Here is a 12,917-nt window from a genome sequence, read left to right as displayed (position 1 = left end):
ATACATATTTATAGCTTATACATTTTATTTTTAATGTAATTTATACAATAAAATTTATCAATAACAGGCTTTTCTGATCTAAGTCCAGCGTGCAAATAAAACTAGATTATTCCACTATTATCCCAACTTAGAAATAACGCAATCCAACATAAACATAAAACTTACAAAAGATACTATAACCCAGACTCACGAACAATTAAAATATACATTGAGTGAGGTAGAATTGAAAACTTTTATAACAAAACAAAACTTACTGAGTCAAAGGATCGCAGAACAGAAGAGAACAACGCTAAAGGGAAAGTTAGATAAGCTCAAGCAAGAGCTAATGAGAAAGCTAAGAGTAACAAGAAACGATGACTGGTTCGTTAACAAAACGTCGATCGAATTCCCAGAAGAAGTAAAGTGGATACTCTCATTTGGAAGAAAATTCGCGTTACCAACAACAAAATCCAATTTCTCTCCAATACATATAATAGCGGAGTTAGAGCAAGTCATACAGTCTTTGGAAAACGAAAAAGAAAAGGAAATAGCGAGAAACAAAGTAAGCAACAAAATCATGCAATTCAAAAGAAGCATAAAGCACAACGCATCGGAAAAATTTATACTTGCTGCTTTTTACCAAGCAAAATCTTTTACCAAAGTATACAAAAACAAAATAATTATAACTGACGCGGACAAAGGTAACAAAACTGTGGCAATGTATAAAAGTGAGTACATAGATAAAATGAAACAACTTATTGAAGACAAAAACACATACAGAAAAGCAAGAAACGACCCGACAAAGACTCTCCAAAAGAAAAACAACAAAATAGTAGATGATCTGTATAAAAATAAACACATAAACATCAAAGAAAAGCAACAACTTACATGTTCAGCTGCAGCAGCACCGAGAATTTACGGGTTGCCAAAAATTCATAAGCCAGAAGTTCCGTTGCGTCCTATTATGTGCTCATTCATGGCCCCCTGTTATAAATTATCCAAATACATTGGGGAGATTCTAAAGACATTAATTTCGGATAAATATAATATTAAAAACTCTTTTAACCTCAAAGATAGGTTGTCTGAAATATGTGTATGTGACGAAGATATTTTAGTGTCATTTGACGTCGTATCTTTATTTACAAACATACCAACGACGTTAGCTTCTAAAATAATTTCGAACAAATGGGACAAAATAAAAGCCATTTCTAATATTCCTAAAACAAAATTTCAAGATATGTTAGACTTCTGCATAAAGGAAAACAACTATTTTATATTTGATGGCGATTTGTATACACAAACCTTTGGTATGCCCATGGGCAATCCAATTTCTCCCACCATTGCGGACATCGTCATGGATGACGTATTGGACAATACGATTCTAAAGCTAAAGCATGAACACAATTTAGAAATAAAATTTATATGCAAATATGTGGACGACATTTTCGCTGTAATTAAACGCAACGATGCCAACACAATTCTTGAAAATTTAAATAAATACCATGACAAATTAAAATTTACTATGGAAATTGAAGTAAACTCCAAAATACCATTTCTTGACGCATGCATTCACAGGGAAAATCAAAATCTTCTACTTGACTGGAATACAAAACCTACTTCTTCTGGACGACTAATAAATTATTTATCATCACAACCCATAAAATATAAGATCAATACAGCCAAAAATTTAATACACAAGATACTGACCATAAGCCACGAAAAATTCCACGACGCTAATATAGACAAAATATATAGAATCCTAAGAAAAAACAATTACACGATAAATTTAATACGCGAACTTATAGACCAGGAGACCATGAAAAACAACAACCAACCCGATAAAAGACCAAGTACTGAAGTACAAACACAAAAGAAATTCTACAGCGTTACATACATTCCAAAGTTGACAGAAAATATTCATCACAATATAGCAACAACACAACACACAACCCTTGCTTACAAATCAAACCACACCGTCTCTACAATATATACAAAAACAAAACATCCTATACAGCCTCAACAACAAAACAACGTTATATACGAGATAAAATGCAAAGGAAGAGAACATGAAAAATGCGATAAAATATATATTGGCACAACAAAGCGAGCATTAGCTGTTAGACTGGGAGAACATGAAGCTGACATAAAAAAACAAAAGACCAGCACAGCGTTATCACAGCATATGTTGACAAGTGGTCATACAGCTGATTTTAAAAACGCGAAAATTATAGACAAAGAAAAGAGAATAACAACAAGATACACATTGGAAAGCCTGAGAATAATGGAAAGACGAGAAAAGACAATGAACAAACGCGAGGATACAGAAAACATTGCTGCCGCCTACATAGCATGTTTACAAATAAAAAAATAAGAATATTTAGTATTGACAAGACTACCATGATGGTTAGATGGTACTGATTATAGTTTATTCATGTATATGTTTAAGTGACTAATGTTTTTGTTGTTTTATGTTCATGTTTTCGATACGAAATCCATAAGTGTAAGTGTTTCTTGTTAAAAAAAATTTTTACTCATTTAACTATCTTGCAATATTAACCTTTGTTTGTGGCAGGGATTTTTAAAATAAATACCCCCTGAAGATGCTAACAAAGATTAGCGAAACGTTGGGATGATAGTGGAATAATCTAGTTTTATTTGCACGCTGGACTTAGATCAGAAAAGCCTGTTATTGAAAAATTTTGTTTTAAAAAGAGAACTGATCGGAATATACAAGTAATTTATACATTTTTGGTTTTTCGTATTTTTGTTTATGTTTGTCAGAGTGAAGTCGAAATTATGGAAAAGCAAACATTGTGTTTTACTCTGTGGCCGCAAGCTCAACAAACATATCATATTAAAGCAATAAGGATATTAATGATTTTAGATGTACATATATATAGAAACAAATAAAAATATTGTGACGAATATTATCATCAACACTAAGTTATAATCACATCACTAGTCTGATGCTAAGTAAATGAAGCCACAACAGTAAAGCAGGCAGTCACTTGTATCTACATAAACGAATCAATCATTATGTCTACACGTATGTACGTACACGCAGCGGAGAGAGATGCACAAACACGTGCATATATCTTATCTCAGATGCTCTCAAAAGTAGGCAATTATCTGTAGAAGTATCACTCACATATACACGCGCAAATGAGAAGCTATAACGTGCATCTGTAGTTATGTTATTGCTGGTAGCAAATTCTAGAAATAGAAGGGCCTAGAAATATGTCAACGAGGAAACCAAAAAAGTATAAAAGCAGCAGCAGCGGACGCACGACGAATTCAGTTTGATTTAAGCACGCTATTGTGAAGTTGTTATTGTGAAGTACTTAAATAAAGGCCATTTTGCATTATTGAATAGTGGAGTTATTTATTCAACAGTTTAGTGATTCGAACGTTAGTGGAAGGTTGCAAATAAGCGGAATTTCCCAAAATTCGTTACAATTGGTGTCAGAAGAGGAATTATTAATTAAATTCCAGAGTTACCGAGCACAACAAGGACATGGCGAAGTTAAGTGAATTAAGGATCCAGCAACTGAAAAAGGAGTTGGAGAACCGTGGATTGAATACAACCGGTAATAAGATCGAACTTCAAGCACGGCTACGAGAGGTATTAGAGTTGGAAGGAATTAATGTAGACGAGTATGTCATTTATCCTGATGTGGAAGAGCCAGCGACTAAAATGGAAGAGAAGGTAGAGACTCCGAATCCACTGGCAAGTGTTGACACTAACGCGATACAAGGAGTGGTGAACCAAATGTCGTCACAAATGTCATCACCATTGGAATCTCAGGAGAACCGTATAACGTCCAAGATTGAAGCAAAAGAAACACGTATTTCAGAAATGTCGACACAGATTACATCCAAGAAGGAAACTCAACTGGAAGAACAGAAAATATATATGTTGGCTGAACAGTTAAAAGCACAAGAGGCTCGCATATCCTCGCAGCTGGAGGCACAAGATACAAAAATTTTACAACTCGAGGACAAAATCGATGCCGAGACTGAAACATTGAGAGGTCGTATACAGGAGCTGCAACTAAATCGCCCGGCTTTTCAGCAAGCAATCCAAAGTTGAAAACTCCATCTTTTTTCGGCTCTGTTCCTTTCCAAGTATTTAAGCTGCAATATGAGAAGACGTTAGGAGCTAATATGGGAAGATGCCAAGAGGCTGAAGTAATGATCAATTGTGAACAGCTCCAAGAGGAGGTTTCAACTAGCAATATTTATCTTTCAGATGACATCATGGCATGAACGGAGGGACTAGAGGAAGACTATCAGAGTAAGGCAACAACTGCTCCTAGATTACGCGAACATATTTGATCAAGATGGCTCCAAACCTGGCCGCACAAACGTTGTAAACATCAAATCGATACTGGAGATGCGAGGCCGATCCGCCAAGCTCCGCGTAGTGTTCCACTGGCGAAGCGGGAAGTTGTGAGTCAAATCATACCAGAAATGAGCGACAGCGGCGTCATCGAACCATCAGCTAGTGTGGAATTACCACAATAAAAGATATTTGCATTTATGTGCATGCCAGCATAGGTCAAGCTTGGAATGTATAAGCAAATGAATTTCACTTTCGACCATACACAAATTACTCATAGCGACACAGTCATAACGGCATAGATAAGTTATATTGAATCAAGCGGGGAACCATATCTATTTACAGTTGCTTAACCCATAAGCGTCACACTCATTAGCTCACGTGTTGATCAGCATGACTGATCGACAGCGTCGGTTTGTCGGTGCAACTCACCAAATATTATTACATAGTTAGGTAAGAAGAATATTCTACTGACTAGGTATATAGAAATAGAATGTAGTGATTTTTAGTATGTAAGTATTGTATGAAGATATTGTAATAGTATTGTAAGTAAAATTCCTATAAAAGAGAAAGTATTTGTTAATAAAGAACCAATCGAATTTCTGAGCTGAACATTAGCGCTTCAAGTAATTCACGTTGCTTTTATTTCTCCATAAAAATTTTTACATTTTACATGGCGATCCTGCCAGCTTGATCAGAAATTGGCAAAACTGCTAAAGATCTTGCGGGAGGAAAAGATCCTGACAGATTTGGCTAAAAATCTGAAAGGTCCTGCCAAGTTTAAAACATAGAGAAAATGTTTGTTTTGAGATCATGATGGATGAAAATCCTGCATAGAAGAAAAGGAGCAATAGTATTGTAAGTAAAATTCCTATAAAAGAGAAAGTATTTGTTAATAAAGAACCAATCGAATTTCTGCGCTGAAAATTAGCGCTTCAAGTAATTCACGTTGCTTTTATTTCTCCATAAAACTGTTTACATTTTACATGGCGATCCTGTCAGCTTGATCAGAAATTGGCAAAACTGCTAAAGATCTTGCGGGAGGAAAAGATCCTGACAGATTTGGTTAAAAATCTGAAAGGTCCTGCCAAGTTTAAAACATAGAGAAAATGTTTTTTTTGAGATCATGCTGGATGAAAATCCTGCATAGAAGAAAAGGAGCAAAAATTACATCGCAAGCTAGATCAACCCAACGTAACTTGGTATGACTACTAACAATAATATTTTAACGGACTTTTGGCAAATGCGAATAAACTTATGGTGGTTACCTGGATCAATTAGTTATGAACGTTTGGTTGAAGCAAAATAACGGAAGCTCAATAATAAATTAAACGCGTAAATGGAGTGGAATAATCATAATATTTGGCCGAACACTAAATAAATGAAGAGTAGCAAACCAGCAGGACATAATTGGTATAAGACTGGCAACTAATATTATATGGCAAACCAACAGGACATAATGGGCGATACGACTGGCAGCGAATATTATGTATGGGGTATTCCATCCCATTTCGACCAATTTTGAACCCGACCCCTTTAGAATTGGCTGAAAGTTTTTCTTCTTTTTCTAGCTTAAGAAAGACGTTTTTCAGAATTTTTTCAAATTTTTTCATCCAACTCAAAAAAAGTTATGAATTTTAAAAAAAACACCGTTTTTGTTTTCAAAATGCTATAAATTAAATTTTTCAAAAACTGAGCGTTTGGGATCTTTTTTTTTTAAATTTGTTTTTAAATGTACTTTTCGAAAAAAATACAAAAAAATTTTTAAAGTTTTTTTTTTGTAATTTTTCAGTCTTTCGAGATTTTTCGAATTTCGCCAATTTTTTTTTTTTCTCATAAAAAACTTCAATGAATTATGCAATCATCCCCACTAATCCCGGAGTGGGCCGATGATTTTTTTTTATTTAATTGAAAAAAAAACTTTAAAAATTATTTTGTATTTTTTCCGAAAAGTACATTTAAAAACCAATTTAAAAAAAAAAGATCCCAAACGGTCAATTTTTGAAAAAGTTATAGCGTTTATTAAGTATATTAAGTATATTTAAATTATTTAAATGTTTAGAATAAATTGAGCGTCTTTAGGGACGCTTACCCATTAGCTAAAATTTTACTTTTGCTTAGGCAATTTTTTTTTTTTTAAATCAGGAATTATAATTAAAAATTAAAAGAATATTTCAAATTTACAATGTTAAAAGTTAATTAATTTGTTCAGCTAAAATCTAAAAAACAATGATTTGAAAAAAATAATTAATTAAATATTAAAAATAAAAAAAAAAAGTTTACTAAAATTAGAATGCTTAATAAGAACAACAAAATTTTCAAATAATTTATAAAATTTTGTTTTTCGGAATGCTTACACCTCATACAACTCCTAAAATTGCGAGAATATTTTATAAAAGATCAAATTACAACTTCCTACTTTAGAAACTTTTTAAAATCTACCATCTTTTCACCATTTAACTAATAAATTAAAATGCAAATGGACTTCTCGAAAGTCCGACTCCAATGGTGGGACGAAAATACTCTAAAAACTAGGGACCTAGAGAAAGAACTAAATGCACTAAAAAAAGCTCTGGACGATTATAGGAATGACTAGGGAACCAACCCTAGAGGATGTGGTAAACCCTACGACCAAAGAAGAAGAAATAGCTAGGATGATCAGGATGACTTTCCCCGATAGGGATCAATATTAACATTATAATATCTCTAAAAAAAAATTTATTTATGAATAAATAAAAAATTTAACAAAATCTCATAAGAATAAAGTTTTAGATATTTTTGTAAAATTAGTTAAAAAAAAATTTACTAAGTCATTAAACCATAAAAATTTTTGAAATGTTAAAAATGTTAACCTAAAAAATAAAAATTAAAGTTAGTTCGTCACAGGTAGAAAAATAATTATTGGAAAATTTTAACATGGCTTGGTGGACTAAAATAGCTCAAGGCATCATGATAGCGATAGCCGGATACGAGTTAGGAAAGGAAAACTCAGAATCAACGGAAAATAGAGTCGTAAAATATGAACCACCAACAGAAATAGATCGAAAAACTCGCCAAATATTCCAGATGTTTGGTGAGCAGTTACAATTTGCGCATTCATGCTATTGATCGTCACAATAGCTATGATGCTCAAAAACTATATGAAAATCAAATACAGGCAGTTAAAAAATGCTCAAGCACGCATTTAATATTCAAAAACCAAACCCAAAGCTGAGGAAGAGCAACAAATAATTAAAAATAAACCTTTAAACAGTGACCCTCAAAATGTCGCAAACAAAATTAAAGGCAGCTTCATTAGACCTGCCCAAATTTAATGGCAAATCAATAATTTGCATACTTCACAGTAGTAGCTTCCATGGAAGTTATCAAGATAACATCCTTGAAGGCTGTCAAAGGAAAAAGATTTATAAAACAGCCTAGTAAAATCGCATGACAAATAAGATCAAAAAGATACAGCTGGAAAAATAAGAAAAATAAATTAAAAGATAGAATAATTTTTGCATCCACTGTACTTTCCTTCCGCCAACTAGCTAAACTACTACCACTAATATAAACTACCTTGCTATTCCGTCAATCACAGCTCCTAAATTTCTGAATAATTAGTTACATATTCCATATTACAAATTTCCATAAATTAGCTACAGATTCTTTTTCTTTTATTAAGTTTAATGTAACCCCAACGAAATGAAATAACAATGAAAAGATGTTATTTAATAGAAATAGTTAAAGTAATAGATATAAGTATGGGATGCTTCAGTTAGAAAACCTCGCTTTTAGAGAGGCCATAATTTTAGGAAACATATTTTTATTTAGCCACAGGTAGAATAGGAAATAGGATAGGATACACTTGGACAACACGAAGGTCCGTTGTGATACCACATACACAATAACGGTGACTTAGATCTAGCTACTTAGAGAATCGTTGGGTAGCAACGATAAAGCTCCGAATGATATCGATATCAACTTTGCATATATCCTCGGGAGATCCAAGTGAGTCGCGACCGAAGTACTTTCGCCTAGTTCTGGCAAAAACTGGACAATGAAGCATAAAGTGATTTGGTGATTCCAACTCATCATCCTCCATACAGCTGCAGCAGGATGGAGTTTTCAGTATATTGAGACGTACCGCATGGATACCCATGGGACAGTGCCCTGTCAAAACCCCAAAGACCATTGATAGGTGAGCCTTAGTGAACCCAATTATTTCAGCAGACCTCCTGCCATCCACTTTTGGCCAGAAAGATCTTGCTAACCTGCAAGACAATACACTGCAGTGATCAGCTAACTTAAACTTGTGGCTTAAATTTAGCTCTTGACAAAAGACCCCCCACCAACCTTTCCATCCAGCTTTGACCCATCCGTGAACAAGTTAACCGGTTCCATGCCCCAGATAATTCCTCTTCCCCAATCCCCTATCTCTGGAATAACTGGGGTGAAGGTGGTATAGGAAGCAGTTATCGGCATACAGTAGTCCGTTCTGTCCGGAATAAAGTCGAAACTGGTAAGAAGGCTAGAGTGTCCGCGGTCAGAAAGTCTATATCCCATTTCACGAAGCCTGACCAACGACCTTGCCGCGGCCGTCTCTCCCGCAATATCTACTGGGTATATGTTCAGCATGACGTTCAGTGCCAAGGTAGGTGTTGTTCTGAGAGCGCCACTGATACCGATCAGCGCCGTCCGCTGCACTGACACTAACATTTTGGAGGTGCCCGCCGTGTCCAGTGCTTTCCACCAGACCAGCACCCCATATATCAGAATCGGTTTGACCACCATCTCATAAAGCCAGTGTACTATTTTTGGCGAGAGTCCCCATCTCTTTCCGATAGCTCCTCTGCAGCAGTACAAAGCACTGGCGGCCTTCCTGGCCCGATCTTCCACATTGGGTCTCCAGGACAGTTTCTTGTCCAAAACAATCCCCAAATATTTAACCCTATTAGAAAGTACCAACGGTACCAGTCCAATCGAGGGAGTTCTGAAATCGGGCATCTTATATCTCCTTGAGGAAAGGGCCAATTCCGTTTTTCCCGGGTTGACCGCCAATCCACACGATTCAGCCCACCTAGCTACAGTATCCAGGTAGCCCTGCAGAACATCGCGCAGGGTAACCAGAAATTTGCCTCTGACTAGGATAGCGAGGTCATCTGCATAGGCAACCACCCGACAACCATTGGCTTCCAGCTCCACAAGAAGCTCGTTGTCTACCACAACCCAGAGGAGAGGAGATAGGACACCCCCCTGTGGCGTGCCCCTGCACACCTTCCTTTAATTATGGCCCCTCCCCACTCCGCTGCGACAATTCTGCCGCATAGAAGTTTGCTAATAAATTCAACCAGAGCCGCCTCGACTCCTAAGCCCACCAGAGCTCTTTCGATTGCCCCCGGTAAGACATTGTTAAAAGCTCCCTCGATGTCTAGAAAGGCACCCAGAGCATACTCTTTGTGTTCTAGGGACCCCTCTATTTGCTTTACAATCGAATGGAGAGCCGTTTCCGTCGATCTGCCCTTGCAGTACGCATGCTGTGAAGCCGACAGTAACCCCCGAGGTATCCTTTCCCGTAGGTACAGGTCAATCAACCACTCAAACGTCTTCAAAAGAAACGACGAGAGACTGATTGACCTGAAATCCTTAGGTGATACATGAGAGCTTCTGCCGGCCTTCGGAATGAAAATAACCCTAACCGTGTACCAAGACTTCGGGATATAGTTAAGCCTGAGGCAGTTAGTATATATGATGGCCAACCAGCGGCAGGAAATCCCCAAAGACCTTTGAAGCTGCGTAGAAATGATTCCATCCGGCCCGGAGACTTATAGGGCTTGAACGAACCTATAGCCCAGGTTATTTGACTTTCCCGAATTGGAATGGCAGGCACTTCTGCATGGCGAACGACCGCCGACCATGCAGGCGAAGATCCCTGCGCAACTGGGACATCGGGAAAATGATTGTCCAGTAAAAGCCTTATGGACTCCTCGCTACTCATAGACCAGTCCCCACCAGTCTCTCAGATACCCCAGAGGAGCGGGGTTCCTAGAAAGTATTTTTCTAAACCTCGCGGATTCATTGCAGCCTTCTACGTTTTCGCAGAAGCTTCGCCATGCATCTCGTTTGGCTATCCTTATTTCATATTTATAAATCCCCAGACTCACCTTATAGAGCTCCCAGTCCTCCTGGCTCTGTTGAAGAGCCGCCGACTGGACGCTCTTAGGGGGTCAAGAGAATCCGACCACCAGGGCGGCTTGCCCTTCCCCCTGTAAGTTTTCAATGGGCAGGACAGCTCAAAGGAGCTATTGCTTGCCGAGGTGAAGGAAATACTAAAGAAAAAGAAAATATTTTTACTTCAACCCCCCATTAGACTAGAAAATAGTAATAGGAAAATACCAATAAAAGAAAAAAAATCTGCTATTAACTCACACAATTTAATAAAAAACAGTTTCAACAATAGCATTCCAATTTACTCATCAGCAAAAATATAAACAAACAAAGAAAGAAAAATGCATAAATATAAAGTAATATTGGCATCAAGTTACGGTTACCTCATAACAAATTGTACACACATGCCGACCGGCTGTGCAAAATACATTTAAAATTCTGATGTCAATAACACTTGATGCAAAACATTATTCATAACCACAAGCACACAACCATACAAATATACATATATATATTATACTTCAAAACATAAAAAACAAAAAATATGTACAAACAAAGAAAAAAAATGTGTCAGCACAAAAAATGACACATGGCAAACAAATGTAAACGGATATAAAAATAAGTAAACCAACACTCCACGCTCAATATCAAATTACCGCAAGACAATAAATTACAATAGCAAACTAAAAAGCAATTAAAATTTCTCGGTCATTAAGCCACTTTAAGAATCACATACAATTGTTCTCAAGTGTATGCGATCCTTCTTAAAGGTGGATGGTGTGGCATTACCACAATGCAAGATATTTGTATTTATGTAAATGCGAGAAAAGGTCTAGCTTGGAATGTATAAGCAAACGAATTTCACTTTCGACCACACATAAATTGCTCATAGCGACACAGTCATAGGGGCATAGATAAGTTATATTGAACCCATCGGGGAGCCATATCCATTTAAAGTTGCTTAACCCATAAGCGTCACACTCACTAGCTCACGTATTGATCAGCATGACTGATCTACAGCGTCGGTTTGTCGGTGCAACTGGCCAAATATTATTACATAGTTAGATAGTAAGAATATTATACTGACTAGGTATATAGAAATAGAATGTAGTTATTTTTAGTGTGTAAGTATTTGTATGAAAATATTGTAATAGTATTGTAAGTAAAATTCCTATAAAAGAGAAATTATTGGTTAATAAAGAACCAATCGAATTTCTGCGCTGAACATTAGCGCTTCAAGTAATTCACCATAAAACTTTTTACATTATACACTAGCCCATGGAGCTCACCGGTAGTACTTGTAAAAAAGAAGGATGGAAAAATGAGATTTTGCGTGGACTACCGGAAGTTGAATGACGTTACGAAAAAGGATAGCTACCCAATGCCAAGAATTGACGACACTCTGGACTCGCTCTCTTGTACGAAATGGTTTTCCACACTGGACTTGAAAAGCGGCTACTGGCAAGTGGAAGTGAAGGGGGAAGACAAAGAGAAAACAGCCTTCAGTGTCGGTGATGGTCTTTGGCAATTTACATTTATGCCTTTTGGACTATGTAATCCACCAACTACTTTTGAAACATGCTTAGTGTACCTAGACGATATCATCGTATTGGGAAAGAACTTCGAAGAACATCTGAAGAACTTGGAGGAGGGTTTCCAAAGAAAAGCTGGTGCTGGTCTGAAACTAAGTCCCAAAAATGTTCGCTGTTTAAAAAGGAAGTAAATTATTTCGGTCACAAGGTAACGGCAGAAGGCATCCGTACTGCGAATGGAAAGATAGAGGCAGTAAAGGATTGGCCAAGACTACTGAACCTGCATGAATTGAGAAGTTTCCTTGGGCTGTTTACATATTACCGCCGATTTGTACCAAACTTTTCCAGCGTAGCCCACAGCCTCCATGAGATTACAAGAACAAATAAAGCTTTTGAATGGAAAAAGGAGCAAGAGGTGGCTTTCCAAACATTGCAGGAGCGTTTGTGCACTACTCCAATGTTGTCATATCCGATTCCAGGAGCAACATTTGTTCTAGATACAGATGCGGGTGGATATGCTATAGGAGGCGTTTTGTCACAACTGGTTGATGGGCATATTACATCCGTTCAATTGGAAAACCAGAGAGGAACTACTACGTTACACGGAGAGAGCTCTTGGCATTGGTAGAGGGCATTAAACATTTTCAAAAATACCTCTACGGGTATACATAAACGAATCAATCGTTATGTCTTCACATATGTACGTACACGCAGCGGAGAGAGATGCACAAACACATGCATATATCTTATCTGAGATGCTCCCAAAATTAGGCAATTATCTGTTGAAGTATCACTCACATATACACGCGCATATGAGAAGCTATAACGTGCATCTGTAGTTATGTTATAGCTGGTAGCAAATTCTAGAAATAGAAGCGCCTAGAAATATGTCAACGAGGAAACCAATAAAAGTATAAAAG

At 36.8% G+C, this 12,917-nt stretch overlaps 1 pseudogene; it reads right to left on the bottom strand.

The window, feature by feature from the left end:
* Nucleotides 1–12,917, bottom strand: part of LOC137238478 (uncharacterized) — a 78,320-nt pseudogene that overhangs the window by 48,028 nt on the left and 17,375 nt on the right.

The sequence above is a fragment of the Eurosta solidaginis genome, chromosome 1 (genome assembly GCF_040869045.1).
Source record: "Eurosta solidaginis isolate ZX-2024a chromosome 1, ASM4086904v1, whole genome shotgun sequence".
In the NCBI taxonomy this organism is placed as follows: domain Eukaryota; kingdom Metazoa; phylum Arthropoda; class Insecta; order Diptera; family Tephritidae; genus Eurosta; species Eurosta solidaginis.
Note: the sequence above shows the minus strand (reverse complement) of the source record. Positions and strands in the feature narration are given on the sequence as shown.